Source organism: Mustelus asterias, chromosome 27, assembly GCF_964213995.1.
Source record: "Mustelus asterias chromosome 27, sMusAst1.hap1.1, whole genome shotgun sequence".
NCBI lineage: Eukaryota > Metazoa > Chordata > Chondrichthyes > Carcharhiniformes > Triakidae > Mustelus > Mustelus asterias.
Genome location: NC_135827.1, coordinates 7,575,505 through 7,595,825, shown reverse-complemented (window position 1 = coordinate 7,595,825; position 20,321 = coordinate 7,575,505). Strand labels below are relative to the sequence as shown.

The 20,321-nt window shown below is 45.2% G+C and overlaps 1 pseudogene; it reads left to right on the top strand.

The window, feature by feature from the left end:
- Nucleotides 1–19,331: 19,331 nt before the first annotated feature.
- Nucleotides 19,332–19,450, top strand: LOC144480107 (U6 spliceosomal RNA; annotated as a pseudogene).
- The last annotated feature ends 871 nt before the right edge of the window (nt 19,451–20,321 follow it).

Sequence of the window (20,321 nt, the reverse complement as noted above, 5' to 3'; positions counted from 1 at the left end):
AGCCTTAAGAAATCATAGAAACCCTACAGTGCAGAAGGAGGCCATTCGGCCCATTGAGTCTGCACCGACCACAATCCCACCCAGGCCCTACCCCCACATATTTACCCGCTAATCCCTCTAACCTACGCATCTCAGGACTCTAAGGGGCAATTTTTAACCTGGCCAATCAACCTAACCCACACATCTTTGGACTAAGTGTATTCAATGATGGCGGATTCACAACCCTCTGGGGTAGAGAATTCCAAAGATTCTCAACCGTTCGAGAGAACAAACTTCTCCCCATCCCTGTCCTAACTGATCGTGACTGTGTGTTTTAGACTCTGTGACCAGAGGAAATAATCTCTCAGCATTTACAACCATCTGAGCTCTCGGGAGGGGCTAGGGGGCCCGGGATTGGTCGCTCGGATGATGAGTTGGATGGAAAGAGCTGATTTTTAAGGGAATAAATAAGATGAAGCCGGATAATATGCCGCAGATTGAAATGACGCCGAGGTACAGCTCACAGAAGCTCCAGCATAAACAGGGTTCCCTTTGGAATTACAGTTGGTGATCAGGAAAATGGAAGGAGATTCCCAACAAACTACTTCATCCAGGAGAAGCAAAATCATAGAATGGAACCATAGAATCCCTGCAGTGCAGAAGGAGGCCATTCAGCCCATCGAGCTTGCACCAACAACAGGCCTCTTCCCTGTAACCCCCATGTATTTACCCACGAATTACCCCTGCCACTAAGGGTCAACTTGGCATGGCTACACACCTTTGGACTGTGGGAGGAAACCGGAGCACCCGGAGGAAACCCACACAGACATGTGGAGAACATGCAGACTCCGCACAGATTGTCACCCGAGGCCGGAATTGAACCTGGGTCCCTGGCGCTGTGAGGCAGCAGTGCTAACCACTGTGCCGTCGTGCCGTCCAAAACGCGTGGGAGAGATGGACAAGAGAGGCAGAAGATATGAAAAATATATGTGAGAATCGGACAGATGTATGAGTGAGTTGCTCTTAAGCCTCCAGCTACTAATAACACCAACAGTAATTTCTCCAATTACACGACAAAAACTTATTTAACTGTTTGCTAATTGTACAAAATAAAGTTGTAAATTGGAGCGGGAAGATAAATGTTTGGATCTCAAGCACAGTTGCACTGGGTGTAAACAGTAGGCAGGAGCTTTTGAAATCCATGAAGGCATGTCTAGTTTACAAGGCAACATCTGCCAAGAAGTGTTCAGCCTGGATCAAGATTCATATAAACTGAGAATCAAAATAAGCAATTGACAAATCCTTGTGCCACATTCACTCAGCCAGCGACTCATTTGATGTGAAAGAATGTCGGGGCTGTATGACTCACATTGAACGTAAATAGTGAATGTTACATCTATCACAATTGTATTGAAGCACCTCAGAGTGCAACTTGATTTATGTAGACAACTTAAATACCTTTACACCATTTGTAATGACCATTTGGAAATCATAGGATCCCCACAGTGCAGAGAGAGCCTATTAGGCACATCGATCCTCCACCGACAACAGTCCCACACCAGCCCTAACCCTGTAACATTTACCCTGTTAATTTACCCTGACATGGAGGGAGAATTTAGCATGGCCAATCCACCCAGTCTGGCTGGAATCACTCTCTCACAATAAGGAGGGAATATTGATTCTACTTGTTCACAACTTTACAGCTCAGACACTGAACTTGACAGTGCTTTGCACACACCGTGACCATCCTCTCAAAATCTGAAAGGAAGTTTCTGTTTGTAACTTAATGTGCACAAAGCACAGATTCCACTAATGTACAACAGCATCGTGAACCAGGGAAAAGTACACACAGCATTGTAACCAGGGAAAGTACACACAGCATTGTACACCAGGGAAAGTACACACAGCATTGCACACCAAGAAAAGTACACACAGCATTGTACACCAAGAAAAGTACACACAGCATTGTACACCAGGGAAAGTATACACAGCATTGTACACCAAGAAAAGTACACACAGCATTGCACACCAAGAAAAGTACACACAGCATTGTACACCAAGAAAAGTACACACAGCATTGTACACCAGGGAAAGTACACACAGCATTGTACACCAAGAAAAGTACACACAGCATTGTACACCAAGAAAAGTACACACAGCATTGTACACCAGAGAAAGTATACACAGCATTGTACACCAGGGAAAGTACACACAGCATTGTACACCAAGAAAAGTACACACAGCATTGTACACCAAGAAAAGTACACACAGCATTGTACACCAGAGAAAGTATACACAGCATTGTACACCAAGAAAAGTACACACAGCATTGTACACCAGGGAAAGTACACACAGCATTCTACACCAAGGAATTAAATACGCATGGCATTAAATTTACTCAATGTCCCGCCATCCACCATGCTCTGGGGTAGTGAATTCCACAGATTCACGACACTTTGAGAGAAGTAGAGGGTGATTCGCTCTAGAAAATTCTAAGTGCTGAATTCTCATAAAAACTGGAATAAATCCCGCTAGTTTTTTTTAGCAGGATTTTAAAAATGAATCTCCCACACTCTGTGCATTGCAGAGTGCCTCAGCGTGATTCACTCTGAAAATCAGGGCGGGCGAGGCCTATTCTCGCTGGAGAGACTGGTAGCATAGCGCTGAGTGGGCCATTGCGCATGCTCTGACCTGTCAGAGCGGACATCGGCATATGAGCAGTGGCCTGTACTGCTGGTCTCGAGATCGCTGGCCAGCCCTGCGACCCCGCATTGCTGCCACTCTGACACCCCTACCCGCCGATCGCTGCCCCCCGCACCCCCCCGCCCCCCGGCAGTCCCAAACCCTTCTTGACGGCCCCGACCCCCCTCAACCCCCCACCCCCAGATCATCACCTCCATCCCTCTGCCCGCGATCCCAATGCAGACTGGCAGTGGATCGTTCCCCCATATGCCCTGCCCCTATAGGCCCCACCCCTTCTGACCCTGCCCCCTTGGACTGCCCAATGCCTGGTGGGCAGTGCCAATGTGGTCCTTGGGCATTGCCACTTTGCCCCTTGGGCAGTGCCAGGGGGCCAGGCTGGCACTAGAGCAGCGCAGCAGGCCGGGAGAATCGCCCCGTAATTCCTCTTCATCTCTGTTTTAAATCTGCTACCCCTTATCCTAAAACTATGACCTCTCATTCTAATTTGCCTCACAAGAGGAAAGATCCTCTCTATGTCGACCTTTGTCGGCACGGTAGCGCAGTGGTTAGCACTGCTGCTTCACAGCTCCAGGGTCCTGGGTTCGATTCCCGGCTCGGGTCACTGTCTGTGTGGAGTTTGCACATTCTCCTCGTGTCTGCGTGGGTTTCCTCCGGGTACTCCGGTTTCCTCCCACAGTCCAAAGATGTGCGGGTTAGGTTGATTGGCCAGGCTAAAAATTGCCCCTTAGAATCCTAAAATGCGTAGGTTAGAGGGATTAGCGGGTAAATATGTGGGGTAGGGCCTGGGTGGGATTGTGGTCGGTGCAGACTCGATGGGCCGAATGGCCTCCTTCTGCACTGTAGGGTTTCTTTCTTCTATGTCTTGTCAATCCCCTTTATTGTCTTCTACACTTCAATTAGATCTCCTCTCATTATTCTAAAGTCTAGAGAGTATCGGCCTAAACTGCTCAATCTCTCTTCATAAGACAAACTCCTCATCTCTGGAATCAATTCAGTGAATCTCCTCTGAACTCCCTTCAATGCCACTTCATCCCTCCTCAGGTAAGGGGACCAAAACTGTACACAATACTCCAGGTGCGGTCTCAATAATGCCTTGTAGATTTGCAGCAACACTTCACTGCCTTTATATTCTGATATTCTGAAAGACGTGCTGGTCAGGTTCATTGACTCACACAGGGGCCAGACTGTGGCGACTAGGGGAATTTCACAGTAACTTCATTGCAGTGTTAATGTAAGCCTTAGTTGTGACTAATAAATTAACTTTAACCTTTCTATTCCTTTAGCTATAAATGCCAAAATTCTATTCTTTCCTGATTACCTACTGTACCTGCATACTAGTTTTCTGCGGTCCATGCACGAGGACACCCAGATCCCTCTCTGAAGTCTCTCTCCATTTAGATAATAAGTTGCCCTTCCATTTTTCTGACCAAAATAGATAACCTCACACTTACCTGCATTAAACTTCATCTGCCACATTTTGTTCCATTTACCTAACCTATCCACATCCATTTATAAGTTTCTTATTTCCTCATTGCAACTTACTATCCCACCTATTTTAGTGTGATCTGCAAATTTGGCTACAGTACCTTCTATCCCTGCATCCAAGTCAGGAATATAGATTGTAAATAGTTGGGGCCCGCGGACTGAACCCTGTGTCACTCTACTAGTTACATCTTAGCAATCAGAAAAAGACCCATTAATCCTGACTCTCTGCTTTCTGTCAGTTAGCTAGTCCTCTATCCAAGCTAATAAATTACCCCTAACCCCATGTGATCTTCGTATTAACCTTTTTCTTATTAATCTTTCAACAGGTATCTAATACCTTCAGTAGATAGCAATGTTCTATAGGTAATGAATCACATCAATTTATAGCAATCATAGAATCATAGAAACCCTACAGTGCAGAAGGAGGCCATTTAGCCCACTGAATCTGCACCAACTCTCTGAAAGAGCATCTTACCCGGCCAACCTCCCGCCCTATCCCTGTAGGAGGAGGCGAAGGCTAGTGGTATTATCGCTAGACTATTAATCTGGGGTTTGAATCCCGCCCCGGCAGCTGGTGGAATTTGAATTCAATAAAAAATATTTGTAATTAAGAATCTACTGATCATGAAACCATTGTCGATTGTCGGAAAAACCCATCTGGTTCACTAATGTCCTTTAGGGAAGGAAATCTGCCGTCCTTACCTGATCTGGCCTACATGTGACTCCAGAGCCATAGCAATGTGGTTGACTCTCAACTGCCTCTGGGCAACTAGGGATGGACAATAAATGCTGGCCAACCAGCGACGCCCATGTCCCACGAATGAATAAAAAAAACCCTGCACAATTACCATGGCTAATCCCCCTAAACTACACATCTCTGTGACTGGAGGAGGAAACTGGAGCATCCAGAGGAAACTAACACAGACATGGCAATGTTTTACTGGTGTTTAATACCATCAGTATATAGAAATGTCCTTTCTATAGGTGATTAATACCATTGGTATATAGTAATATGTGTCTAATACAATCAGTATTTTGCAATGTTCTATTGGTGCCTAATCCCAACATGAAATAGCAATGTTCAATTGGTGTCTAATGCCATCATTAGGCAGTAATGTATCTCTATGTGTCTAATCCCATCAGTATATAGAGATGTTCAATAGGTGTTAGGGTTATTTGGGGCAGACAGTAGCAGCCAGTTCTCTCTGACTCTTGCCCCCATCAAGTGACCAGACAGAGATCTTTTTGGAGTTAAAACTTTATTTCAAGCTACAGCAGTGCAGCTAGTCATCCACCATGTGACCTGCCAGCTCCAGGACAAAGGATTACAGTGCCAGTTATACCTTCAAGCTCAACTACAAGCAATGAACATGTATCAATCAAAAATTGGTTCTAAACATTTGTTTAGGAATTATTTATATCCACTCAGAATTGGTAATTAGAATTACATAATGTATAACATATGAGTTTAGTTATCCAATTACAATTTGTGCTTAATTAATTATTATCATCGTCTATCTATTTTTTCTCTACTTATTTACTATTTACTAACCCTCAGACATGAGTATGATAGGAATATGTCTGCCCCGTGATGTATCGAAACTCCGTTGCCCATTGTTGCTTGTTTTAGCAGACGCACACAAGTTGCAGCTACATACTGAACAGTGGGATTGTCTGTGTCTTGTCTGTGAAACCAAAAGCTTCCCTTGCCAAGAGATGGTCCTTGGCTGTTTGTCTGTAAACAGCCTGGTGCTAGGACACCTGCTTTTACAGATTCTCTGTCTTTGCAGTCTCGGAGAATTTAACAGTTCGCAACTTGTGTAATGGCCTTTCAACCTTTCAATAGGTGTCTAAAATCATCAGTTTATAGCAATAGTCTCTAGGTGTCTAATACCATTAGGATATAGCGATTGTCTATCGGTGTCTAAAATCATCAGTATATAGCAATAGTCTCTAGGTGTCTAAAACCATTGGGATATAGCGATTGTCTATAGGTGTTTGATACCATCAGTGTATTACAATGTATCTATATGTGACTAATACCACCCAGATATAGCAATGTATCTACTGGTGTCCAATACCACCAGTATATAGCAATGGATCTCTCTGTGTCTGATAACATCAGGTTATAGGGGTGTATCTATCAGTGTCTAATACCATCAGTATATAACAATGTATTTATAGCTATTTAATATCATAAATATATAACCATATATCTATAGGTGTCCAATACCATACCGTATTTATAGCTGTTTAATATCATAAGTATACAACCATATATCTATAGGTGTCCAATACCATAAGTATATAACATTCTATCTATCAATGTCCAATACCATCAGGATACGGCAATGTTCTACTGGTTTCTGCTTTTCATTACTGGCCGCACTCTCACTTCTGAAGGTAAAGGATTTCGGATTACATCCCACTGCATGAGACCTAACTGCGTAATGCAGGCTGACACTCCAATGCGATACTAACACACTTCAGCACTGCCTTTCCAATGAGAGATCAAACCCAGTACCATTCCTCCAGGAGTGTAAAAATTCCGTGCCACTATTTGGCAGAGGAGCAGGTGAATTCTCCTTGGTGTCTTGGGCCAATATCGAAGCCTCAATCAGCATTGCCCAAGCAGCCGATCTGATCATTTAGCTCAGTGTTCTTTGTGTGAGATTACCGTGGGCAGACCGGCTGTCATGTTTCGTACATTATAATGGTGACTGTAATTCAATAAGTATTGGCTGTAAAGTCATGGGGTCATGAAAGGCCCGACATAACTACAATTTCAATTCTTTTTGCCAGACAGTTATAATTTGCTGTCAGAGAATATGGGAACACGGGTCCTTAAGTATATTCATGTTGAAAGTGAAATATATTTCTGCCGTCTTCCCCAGAAGGATAGCCTCACCGTATCTTTTAGGTAAGAATTGTGAATTGATTGTTTCATTGGTGGGTTGAAAAATGGGAAAAGAAAATGTATGAATTAGGCATCTCTCTGTTTCGAAAGCTGCCTTTTGTTAACGACGCAGACTTTATCTATAATCCGAGGGAAGAAAAGCTCCCCTCACCTCACGGTGAGCGCTGAAAGACCCGTTCCCCATTATTGCAATCACCTCAAAGCTTGCCAGCTGCCTAATTGAAACCAAACTTTTTGTTTCTTCTGTGAACGAACATGGAAGAGGGAAGGGGAAAAAAAAATCCCCAAAGGTTTTCCGCTCCTTCGAGGGTCTAACTGTCCACAGGTGTCTGAGGAATGTTAATGGCTCAGGGCTGTTCGCTCTGCATTTGGTAAAAATTAAAAGCACCTCTCAAACAAAGAGCCAACTGCTATAAAGTGCCTTCAGGAGGCAATTACTAGCCACTATTAGGAAAAAGTAAAACGCTTTTAAGCAGATGTCAGAAACAGATTGGGAATATGTAATTGAATAATGTTGCCAGAGCTAATGAAAATCTGTGTGGGGGCAGGGGGGGGGGGAAGGAGAAATGGGAAGAAGATTTCGCTGCTGAACCAGGCACGCAGTTGGACCTCGGCTTTGTGCTCTCTCTCGCCAGTCTGGCTGCTTCCTTTGGCTGGGCCCTGATGAATCATTACAAGGTCATAAGATAAGAGAGTGACCACCATCTACCAGGAGGCACCTTGCAGGAAGCAGTCACTCCTGTGAGAGCCACAGAGGACGGAGATGGGATTTGCACCCAGCAATATGGGAAGATTTCCCCATTCAGCTCCTTTCCCTGTCCCCCCACCCAATCACCTCAACATTGTTTTCCAATTCCTTTCTCCAACATCGATGTGGAGCTGCCAGCGTTGGACTGGGGTAGTCACAGTAAGTAGTCTCACAACACCAGGTTAAAGTCCAAGAGGTTTATTTGGTAGCACGAGCTTTTGGAGCGTTGCCCCTTCATCAGGTGAGTGCAGGATTTGTTTCACAAACAGGGCATATATAGACACAAACTCAATTACAAGATAATGGTTGGAATGCGAGTCTTTACAGGTAATCAAGTCTTTATAGCTGCTGACAATGTGAGTGGAGAGAGGGTTAAGCACAGGTTAAAGAGATGTGAATTGTCTCCAGCCAGGACAGTTAATTAGATTTTGCAAACCCAGGCAGGTCGTGGGGGTTACAGATAGAGTGGTATGAACTCAAGATCCAACATCTCCAACATCCCTTGATATTCTTGACCAACAGGAAAAGTAAATGGCCGGATGGATCCTTCAGCATCAACCAATAAGAACATTCAATGGCCAGTCTTCCCAATGGAACATACTCTAACTACCAGCAGAAACTAGCCAAGATACATAGAAGGTAACAGATGGCTGGCAGTGAGTTTTAAGATAGTAATTCAAGTCTGACCGAACCTTGAGCTGTTTATAAAAGTCAGCAAAATCGTGAGATTGAATTGTTCCCTTTAGCAATGCCAGATGTGTGCTCAGTTAGATACACTTATTACAATAATATCCCATTTTTAGTTGACTTTGTATTAGCCAATAAGGCATACTCAGGACAGTAAGGGTGCAGGGTTGTAGGTGAAAGGTTCAGATAGCTGATAAGTCGAATCACATACTAGGGAACATCTTGAGAACATTTAATTGTAAATTGAAACAAGTTGTTCAAACCTTGAAGAGACTAATGGCAAGGCCACATTTGGAATATTGTGCATAGTTTAAGGCACCCAACCTTCAGAAGTTGATTGATATTTTGGAGAAGGTTCAAAGAAGAGCGGCATGCCTTGCTGGGCCCGAAGCTACAGGAGGAAGGAGAAAGGATTTGCACTGAGATTGAACCTTATCACATCTTCAGCATGCCTCAGACCACTTTATGTTCAACAGAGCTGAAAACAGTCGTTTGGTGATCCAGAACTGGGATATTGCTCAAACATAGTACACAGGAGCAGGATAGGCCATTTGGCCCTTCGAACCTGCCCAGCATTCATTATGATGACGGCTGATCATAAGACTATAGACCATAGGACATAGGAGCAGAATTAGGCTACTCGGCCCATCGAGTTTGCTCCGCCATTCAATCATGGCTGATATTTTTCTCATCCCCATTCTCCTGCCTTTTCCCCATAACCCCTGGTCCCCTTATTAATCAAAAAATCAATCAAGAATTGATCATCCAAATCAATAGTCTAATCCCACCTTCCCCCCATATCCTTTGATCCCGTTCGCCTCAAGGACTCTCTATTGGAAACATACAATGTTTTGGCTTCAACTACTTTCTGTGGCAGTGAATTCCATAGGCTGACTGCTCCTTGGGTGAAGAAATTTCTCCTCATCTCAGTCCTAAAAGATTTACCCCATATCCTTAGACTGTGATCCCTGCTTCTGGACACCCCAACCATCGGGAACATCCTTCCTGCATCTACCCTGTCAAGTCCTGTTAGAATTTTACAGGTTTTTATAGGGAGAATCCCCCCTCATTCTTCTGAACTCCAGTGATTATAATCCTAACTGACTCAATCTCTCCTCATGCGTCAGTCCCGCCATCCCAGGAATCAGTCTGGCAAACCTGCGCAGCACTCACCCTATAGCAAGAACATCCTTTCTCACATAAGGAGATCAAAACTGCGCACAATATTCCAGGTGTGGCCTCACCCAGGTCCTGTATAATTGCAGCAGGACATTCCTGCTTTAGTCCTTGGATCCTCTTGCTAAGAAGAGGCCAACGTACTATTTGCCATTTTACCGCCTGCTGTACTTGCATGCTTACCTTCAGTGACTGTTCACTGAAAGGGATGTCCCGAAGAATGGTACATCGGCGAGACCATGCAGACGCTACAACAACGGATGAACAGACACCGCATGATAATCACCAGGCCGGAGTGTTCCCTTCCTGTCGGGGAACACTTCAGCAGTCAAGGGCATTCAGCCTCCGATCTTTGGGTATGCATTCTCCAAGGCGGCCTTCAAGACACACGACAGCGCAGAGTCGCCGAGCAGAAACTGATAGCCAAGTTCCGCACGCATGAGGACGGCCTCAACTGGGATCTTGGGTTCATGTCACATGACATGTAACCCCCACCATTTGGCCTGGGCTTGCAAAATCCTACTAACTGTCCTGGCTTGAGACAATTCACACCTCTTTAACCTGTGATTATCCCTCTCTCCACTCACATTGTCTGTACCTGTAAAGACTTGATTACCTGTAAAGACTCGCATTCCAACCATTATCTTGCAATTGTGTCTTTGTCTATATATGCCGTGTTTGTGAACCCACCTCTCCACTCACCTGATGAAGGAGCAGTGCTCCAAAAGCTCGTGATTCCAAATAAACCTGTTGGACTTTAACCTGGTGTTGTGAGACTTCTTACTGTCTCCACCCCAGTCCAACGCCGGCATCTCCACGTTATGCTACAAGTAACATTCTCAAAAAACTCCAGCTGGTTTGTCAAACATGATTTCCCTTTCATAACTCCATGTTGACTCTGCCCAATTGTGTCATTATTTTCCAAGTGTCTGGTTATAACATCCTTTATAATAGATTCTAACATGTCCTTACTACTAATGTCAAATTAGTAGCTCTCCATTGTCTCTATCCCTTTCTTCTTAAGTCATGTGGTTACATTTGCTACTTTTCAGTCCATGGGAAGCTCTCTAGAGTCTATAGGATTTTACAGACATAAGCCATACACGATTGGCTGATCAAATCAAAGAGCATGTTCCTTTGGTTGTTTATAATGGGCAAGGCAACACCCCTTAGGCCACTTAGATTTGACTACTCCTGTAGTATAAATCGTTGCTATCTTTTGAAATTTGGTATTCTTGTGTTTGTCCTGCTGAGTGCAAGCTGAAATGTTTCTCCAAAATGTCTCTCTTCGCAGCAACATTCAAGATGCCCACACCACAAGACATGGCCTCAATTCAATGACCCAAAAGACAATGGCCGGGATCCATCGATGTTGTACGTCTCGCCACCACTGTCAACGAGAACGGAAAATCGGCACTCAGCCAAAACTTCATTCACAGCAGCGGGGCTGGAGAGCCCCAGTTGTGGATGAGATTGGAGAATTGCGGCCAATGTTTCACAGCAGTGTCAGCATAGACTTTCACCTTGTGTCTCTGGAGTGGGGTTCGAACCCACAACCTTTTGATAAGAGGCAGGACTCACTATGCCACAGCTGAGACTGTAAGAGGGGGTCTTTTTGAAAATGCAAAGGGTGATGGACAAGCTAGACTTACTCAGGTAAATTTTACAAGGCATGGAAATAAAGGACAACAGCGACAATTCAAAACTCTCAACCAGTACGGCAGATGAGAAGCAAATGCCTTTCCTCTGACAATTCTTGTTCAAAGCAATAGGCTTCTTTGTGGTGATTCTTCTTTCTATCCAATGCTCCCACAACCTGCTCAATGTTTCCTCTCAGCTTATCGTCCCAGCTCCTGTGTGAATAGTTCATGAGGGGGTAAACAGGACCTCAATTTAACATCTCATCCTAAAGATGGGTTTTGCACCTGGGACATTCGTCCATATCTTAAAAAGTCACAGCTAACATCTGGATTTAAATTTGGCCATCATCGAGGTTTGGGTATTTTCATTCTTGGTTTGTGCTCAAATATCAGCTCATTTTGGAGAGTTATTCCTCTATAGCCAATTTTGTTAAATGAGTGTGTATTATTTGGATTTGACTTGCCTGACTTGCCCTCTATGGTTAGCTAGAGTCATACCTTAATGAGTAATTCACTGTCTTGTGTTTGCAGTAATGTTCATTGAGTATGTCCTTAGTGGTGATCTGTGTTTATGTCTAGTTTATTGGCAGAATGTCTTATTTACTTTGCTTCCGGCAATCACTTCTCACCCCAGAGTAATATCTGTGTTTGCCTTGAGTCCACATTCCCTCACACTTATATCAAATCATATTGAAATCACAACATGGAGACAGGCTATTTAACCCGTCCAGTCCGGACCGTGTTTTATTGTCCACAAGGGTGGTATTAAATTCTTTACTACTGGGGTGTATTCTCAAGAACCCACTCCACGGCCAGGCGTCAGAGAACACAGGTATTTATTACAGTCTTAGTCGCTCCACACTCCAAACGACAACTGCCCTCTCAGGACAGTCCCCGGACAGACCACCCCACACCCAGAGTCACCTGACCCATTCCCTTAAAGGGGCTACCTACACCCCAACATACATGACATGTGAGAGTCCTAATCTCAGGTCCCCACTCTCTTCCAGAGTTGTCATTGCTTCAGGATTATCCCAAAGTCTTCAGCAATTAAAGATTTGCCAACAGGACACAGATGTGAGTGACCTAGGAGAAAAATTATCGGGGCATTAAAAAAACATGTTTTTAAAAAAGTTTTTGTTGAACACTTTTGTCTGCTATTTACAAAAATATTTTGGAAGGATGGAAAAGACTGATTGATAGTCAAGAATCATCCAATCAGATAAAGGAAGGGCTATTTGCAATCCAATTGGTGTGGTAATGCGGGGCACCAGGTAATTGGCCAATGGCAGAAGTGTGAATGAGTCTTTGGCCTATTTTCGGACTGGAAACCGGTTACCAGCGGAGTGCCACAGGGATCAGTGCTTGGTCCTCTGCTGTTTGTCATTTTTATAAATGACTTGGAGGAGGGGGCTGAAGGGTGGATTTGCTGATGACACCAAGATTGGTGGAGTAGTGGATGAGGTGGAGGGCTGTTGTAGGCTGCAAAGAGATATAGATAGGATGCAGAGCTGGGCTGAAAAATGGCAAATGGAGTTTAACCCTGACAAATGCGAGGTGATTCATTTTGGTAGGACAAATTTAAATGTGGATTACAGGGTCAAAGGTAGGGTTCTGAAGAATGTGGAGGAACAGAGAGATCTTGGGGTTCATATCCATAGATCTCTGAAGGTTGCCACTCAAGTGGATAGAGTCGTGAAGAAGGCCTATAGTGTGTTGGCGTTCATTAACAGGGGGTTTGAGTTTAAGAGCCGTGGGGTTATGCTGCAACTGTACAGGATCTTGGTGAGACCACATTTGGAATATTGTGTGCAGTTCTGGTCACCTCACTATAAGAAGGATGTGGAGACACTGGAAAGAGGGCAAAGGAGATTTACCAGGATGCTGCCTGGTTTGGAGGGTAGGTCTTATGAGGAAAGGTTGAGGGAACTTGGGCTTTTCTCTTTGGAGCGGAGGAGGTTGAGAGGAGACTTGATAGAGGTTTATAAGATGATGAGGGGGATAGATAGAGTGAACGTTCAAAGACTATTTCCTTGGGTGAATGGAGTGGTAACTAGGGGGCATAACTATAGGGTTCATGGTGGGAGATATAGGAAGGATGTCCGAGGTAGGTTTTTTACTCAGAGAGTGGTTGGGGTGTGGAATGGACTGTCTGCAGTGATAGTGGAGTCAGAAACTTTAGGAACATTTAAGAAGCTATTGGATAGGCACATGGAGTACTTCGGGATGATAGGGAGGAAATAGCTTGATCTGGGTTTCAGATAAAGCTCGGCACAACAACATGGACCAAAGGGCCTGTTCTGTGCTGTACTGTTCTATGTTCTATATTGGAATAGTGTAGATGAGAGGGGCTTTAGATTGGTTCCACTGGTCGGCGCAACATCGAGGGCCGAAGGGCCTGTACTGCGCTGTAATGTCCTATGTTCCTATGTACTCTCCTAGCCACTGCCTTTATATGGTTGATCCAGTAAGTTTTTGGTCAATGGCAATTGCCCCAAGGGCATTGACGGCAGTGGATTCAGCAATGTTAATGCTGTTGAACGTCAAGGGTTAGACTGTCTCTTGTTGGAGCCGGCACTTCAATGAATGGTTCATGCCACCTGTCTGCCCAAGACTGAATGTTGTCCAGGTATTGCTGCATGCAGGCAGGGACTGATTCAGTATTTGAGGAGTTACAAATGGTACTGAACACTGAACCCTTATGAGGAAGGGAAGATCATTGATGAAGCAGCTGAAGATGGTTGGGTCTCGGACACTCTCCTGAGGAACTCCCGCTGTGATGTCCTGGGGCTGAGCTGATTGACTTCCAATAACAACAACAATTTTCTTTGTGTCGGGTATGAATCCAACCAATGGAAAGTTTTCTCCCCGATTCACATTGATGATTTTTATTGGAGCTTCTCGATGCAGACTCAGTCACGTGTGGCTTTGATTTCAAGGGCAATCACTCTCACCTCAGCTAAATTCAGCTCTTGTGCCCAAGGTTGTGTTGAAGTCTAGATTCAAGTGGTGCTGGTGGAAGCCAAACTGAACACTGGAGAGCAGTTTATTGGTGTGTAAATGCTGCGCTGTTGAAGAGGTGGCATGGTAGCACAGTGGTTAGCACTGCTGCTTCACAGCTTCAGGGACCTGGGTTCGAATCTTGGCTCGGGTCGCTGTCTGTGTGGAGTTGCACATTCTACCTGTGTCTGCGTAGGTTTCCTCCGGGTGCTCTGCTTTCCTCCCAGAGTCCAAAGATGTGCGGGCTAGGTTGATTGGCCATTCTAAATTGCCCCTTAGTGTCCTGGGATGCATAGGTTAGAGGGGTTAGTGGGTAAATATGTAGGGATATGTGGATAGGGCCTGGGTGGGATTGTGGTTGGTGCAGACTCGATGGGCGGAATGGTCTCTTTCTGCACTGTAGGATTCTATGATTCTATATCTTCCATCACTTTGCAGATGGTTGGGAATAGACTGATGGGGCGGTAATCAGCCAGAGTGGATTTATTCTGTGATTTGAAGACGAGGCATATCTGGGCAATTTTGCACATTGTTGTGAAGACACCACAGTTGAATAGCTTGCTTAGGTACATGGTTAGTTCTGGGACATTAGCCTGCAGTACTCAGGCAGGGTGTTACCTGGATTCATATGCTCTCCTGAATCCAGAGGACTCAGCTACTTCTGATATATGGAGTGAATCAAATTGGCTGAAGACTGGCATTGATGGTGGTGGGGACCTCAGGAAGAGGCTGGGATGGATCATCCACTCGCCACTTCTGGCTGAAGATGGTCCCAAATGCTTTTCAACCTTGTCTTTTGCACTGATCATAGAATCCCTACAGTGCAGAAAGGAGCCCATCGAGTCTGCACTGACAACAATCCCACCCAGGCCCTATCCCAATAACCCCACATATTTACTCCGCTAATCCCTAGAACCTACGTGATGTGCTGAACTCTCCTATCATTGAGGATCGAGATATTTGTGGAGCCTTCTCCTCCAGTGAGGTTGCTGTTGAATATAATTCTGCTACAATTCCAGGGACCCAACTCGTCCCACGACCAATATTCCTCACGTACACAACGTCATGCACCATTAACAACCCTGTAGACTGACATAAATCATGACTTGCCGTCGGACTGCTTTGGCTGGCCTTAACCCTCCCCGGCAAATTTGGAAACACAAGGCTCAATCTCATCCTGAGACGGCGGTTCATTAAAAACTCTGCTGGTGGGATTCCCGTTGTTGCAGGTGGAGTGGCTCAGTAGCCAAGAAGGAAGCATGAGATTCTGGTCTCCAGAGTCCCTCCTGCTTGCTTCTCTTGGCCAGAATTGAGAATTTGGATGGTTCGCTCAGTCGTTCCATTTGATGCTGAGTGTAAGGCACAGTCATAATGTGTTTCATTCCATTGAGTGTGATGAAGTTTTGAAATTCAGCACTTGTGAATGTGGGTGGAATTTTATGGCCTTGCTGGTCCCAAAACCATAAAATCCCTCCCAAAGTCAACGGACATTCCCATGCCCTGCCACTCGCCCGCTCCAATTCCCATGGCGGGCAGGAAAGTAAAATTCCGGCCTATGAATTCAGGTGTTCCATGGGTGGAAAAACATGAGTAAAATCTTTCAACAGAAGCGTGCGATGTAGGAGGCTTCACCTCAAAAACCTCCATCCACTTCGAGTGTGCATGAACAATGGGCAGAAACTGTGGGCGAGGTTTTTCAGCCGCGCTCGCCCCAAGACCGGAAAATCCCGCCCAAGGTCAACGGACCTTTGCATGGTCCATGTCCCGCCCGCTACAATTCCCGTGGTGGGCGGGACAGCAAAATTCCACCCATTGTGTCCCTGAATGGACCAACAAGATCAGTATGGACTCATACCCATGGCCGGCTGGACCCTTGCCAAGGGCGCAGTGGGGTTTCAGCAAGAAACCTTTGTTGAAATTGACACTGAAATTGACACAGTGTTGACTAGGCTCTCAATGTCAGCATCAAGGCCAGGCCACCAGACATAACTCCTGGCAAGCATCTTCATCTTTGAGATGCCAGGATGAGCGCTGGGTAATTCCATGAGGTTTGGTTCTCTGCCTGGTACAGTAATGATGTCACCTTACCACCATGATGTCACCAAGGCAACAGCATTCATCCATGTGGGTAACAAATGGTTTCATTTATTAAAAAGCTGACTCATTGGCCCATCCAGAAAGCATCTCTGTCTCAGTGTTTATTGGGGATTATGGGGAGTGTGTCAGTGTTTATTGGGGATTATGGGGAGTGTGTCAGTGTTTATTGGGGATTATGGGGAGTGTCTCAGTGTTTATTGGGGATTATAGGGAGTGTGTCAGTGTTTATTGGGGATTATGTGGAGTGTGTCAGTGTTTATTGGGGATTATGGGGAGTGTGTCAGTGCTTATTGGGGATTATGGGAAGTGTGTCAGTGTTTATTGGGGGTGTGTCAGTGTTTATTGGGGATTATGGGGAGTGTGTCAGTGTTTATTGGGGATTATGGGGGTTGTGTCAGTGTTTATTGGGGATTAAGGGGAGTGTGTCAGTGTTTATTGGGATTTACGGGGAGTGTGTCAGTGTTTATTGGGGATTATGAGGAGTGTGTCAGTGTTTATTGGGGATTACGGGGAATGTGTCAGTGTTTATTGGGGATTTACGGGGAGTGTGTCAGTGTTTATTGGAGATTATGGGGAGTGTGTCAGTGTTTATTGGGGATTATGGGGAGTGTGTCAGTGTTTATTGGGGATTATGGGGAGGGTGTCAGTGTTTTTTGGGGATTATGGGGAGTGTGTCAGTGTTTATTGGGGAAGGTTGGGTTGTATGTCAGTGTTTATTGGGGATTATGGGAAGTGTGTCAGTGTTTATTGGGGATTATGGGGAGTGTCTCAGTGTTTATTGGGGATTATAGGGAGTGTGTCAGTGTTTATTGGGGATTATGGGGAGTGTGTCAGTGTTTATGGGGGATTATGGGGAGTGTGTCAGTGTTTATTGGGGATTATGGGAAGTGTGTCAGTGTTTATTGGGGGTGTGTCAGTGTTTATTGGGGATTATGAGGAGTGTGTCAGTGTTTATTGGGGATTACGGGGAGTGTGTCAGTGTTTATTGGGGATTTACGGGGAGTGTGTCAGTGTTTATTGGAGATTATGGGGAGTGTGTCAGTGTTTATTGGGGATTATGGGGAGTGTGTCAGTGTTTATTGGGGATTATGGGGAGGGTGTCAGTGTTTTTTGGGGATTATGGGGAGTGTGTCAGTGTTTATTGGGGAAGGTTGGGTTGTATGTCAGTGTTTATTGGGGATTATGGGAAGTGTGTCAGTGTTTATTGGGGATTATGGGAAGTGTGTCAGTGTTTACTGGGATTTTGGGGAGTGTGTCAGTGTTTATTGGGGATTATGGGGAGTGTGTCAGTGTTTATTGGGGAAAGTTGGGGTGTATGTCAGTGTTTATTGGGGATTATGGGGAGTGTGTCAGTGTTTATTGGGGATTATGGGAAGTGTGTGACTGTTTATTGGGGATTACGGGGAGTGTGTCAGTGTTTATTGGGGATTATGGGTAGTGTGTCAGTGTTTATTGGAGATTATGGGGAGTGTGTCAGTGTTTATTGGGGATTATGGGTAGTCTGTCAGTGTTTATTGGGGATTATGGGGAGTGTGTCAGTGTTTATTGGGGATTACGGGAAGTGTGTCAGTGTTTATTGGGGATTATGGGGAGTGTGTCAGTGTTTTTTGGGGATTATGGGGAGTGTGTCAGTGTTTTTTGGGGATTATGGGGAGTGTGTCAGTGTTTATTGGGGATTATTGGGAGTGTGTCAGTGTTTATTGGGGACAGTTTGGGAGTGTGTCAGTGTTTATTGGGGACAGTTGGGGAGTATGTCAGTGTTTATTGGGGATTATGGGAAGTGTGTCAGTGTTTACTGGGATTTTGGGGAGTGCGTCAGTGTTTATTGGGGATTATGGGGAGTGTGTCAGTGTTTATTGGGGAAAGTTGGGGAGTATGTCAGTGTTTATTGGGGATTATGGGAAGTGTGTCAGTGTTTATTGGGGATCATGGGGAGTGTGTCATTGTTTATTGGGGTTTATGGGGAGTGTGTCAGTGTTTATTGGGGACAGTTGGGGAGTGTGTCAGTGTTAATTGGGGATTATGGGGAGTGTGTCAGTGTTTATTGAGGAAAGTTGGGGAGTGTGTCAGTGTTTATTGGGGATTATGATTAGTGTGTCAGTGTTTATTGGGGATTTTGGGGAGTGTGTCAGTGTTTATTGGGGATTATGGGGAGTGTGTCAGTGTTTATTGGGGATTATGGGGAGTGTGTCAGTGTTTATTGGGGATTATGGGGAGTGTGTCAGTGTTTATTGGGGATTATGGGGAGTGTGTCAGTGTTTATTGGGGATTATTGGGAGTGTGTCAGTGTTTATTGGGGATTCCCTGTGTGTTACACTGTCAGTTCGCGGCTCTCTCGGACCTTGTCTTTATGTCTGTGGAGATGAGTTACAAGTCTGTACAGAAACAGCACAGAATGAGGGTTCTTCTCCTGTCCCAGCTGTGTTAACATTGCTACCATCTCTCCCATGTCCAGCTGAATTAGCGGTAGCAATTAGGCATCTCTTCCTGTAATTCTGACCATGTTTTCTGTGTGTGTCTACACTGAAGTCTTTGTGACAACATAGTGCTGATCAATATAATTATTGAATGTTTAAGTAGCCTCTCTTAGCAGGATGTGACCAATCGGCAGAAGAACACATTCCCCAGACTGACTTGAAGCCACCAGGAAAGAACAATGAAAGGATTTTGTTGATTGATTTTAAATTGTTGTCTTTGTCAGAGGGATTTGGCTGATCCAGTTTCTGCTCAGAGCCCAGTTGAAGGGATTTTGAAATCTGAGTGACTATCTGGTGTCAGACCCTCGGGGGCTCTGAAAGCCTGTGTGACACTTTCTAAAATGTAGTTAATCTGAGTAACTGATACAGAGTAGACCAGCTGATGGTCAGAGGGGATTCAATTCGAATCTGATACAGAAAACGCTCTGACATTCTTGAGATCAGGGAGGGCATACAGTCCCTCCCTGGAACAATACAGAGAATATTGGCATGGCCCCTGTGCAAGGATGACACCCAAATTCGTGAAGCGTCCATTTTTTTTGGACGGCACAGTGGCACTGTGGTTAGCATTGCCACCTCACAGCACCAGGTGCCCGGGTTCATTTCCGGCTTCAGGGCTCTGCTTGTGTGGAGTTTGCACGTTCTCCCCATGTCTGCATGGGTTTCCTCCGGGTGCTCCAGTTTCCTCCCACAGTCCAAAGATGTGCAGGTTAGGTGAATTGGCTATGCTAAATTGCCCTTAGTGTTAGGAGGACTAGCTAGGGTAGATGCATGGGGTTATGGGGATAGGGCCTGGGTGGGATTGTGGCCGGTGCAGGCTCGATGGGCCAAATGGCCTCCTCCTGCACTGTAGGATTCTATGATTCGATGATATCATAGCCACCATTCTGTTTCTTGAACCTTAGGTTGTGAAGGCCAGAGTTTGTATTTGTGCTCGGATTGAGTTTAATCTGCTCCCTGAGCTTTGTTTTATACTCGCCTCAGTGAGTCATGCCCACACCTCAGAAGGTTCTCTCTTTTAACCTCATCTATGGACTTAAGCATAGAACACAAAACCTGAGTGAGTGCTGGAATACAAACAGAAAATGCTAGAATTTTCCGGCCATTCACCCCACCATTGCCACGGCAAGCAAGGATGGAAAGTTTGGCGCTCAGCCTAGTCTCCATTCATTGCAGCGGGATTGGAGAATCCTCCCGGCGTGAACAACGTTTCAAGTCCAATATGAACCTCCTTTGGAGCTGGGGAGAGGTTGAAATGTGTTGGGGTTTCATGATGTTGAAAAAAGACGGGGGGGTGGGGGTGGGGAAGGGGGCTAGTGGAGCAAAAAGAGAAGGTCAGGGATAGGTTAGAGGGCAGGAGATATTGAATGACGAAGATGTCATGGAACACAAGACAAAGGCAATGGGGATGA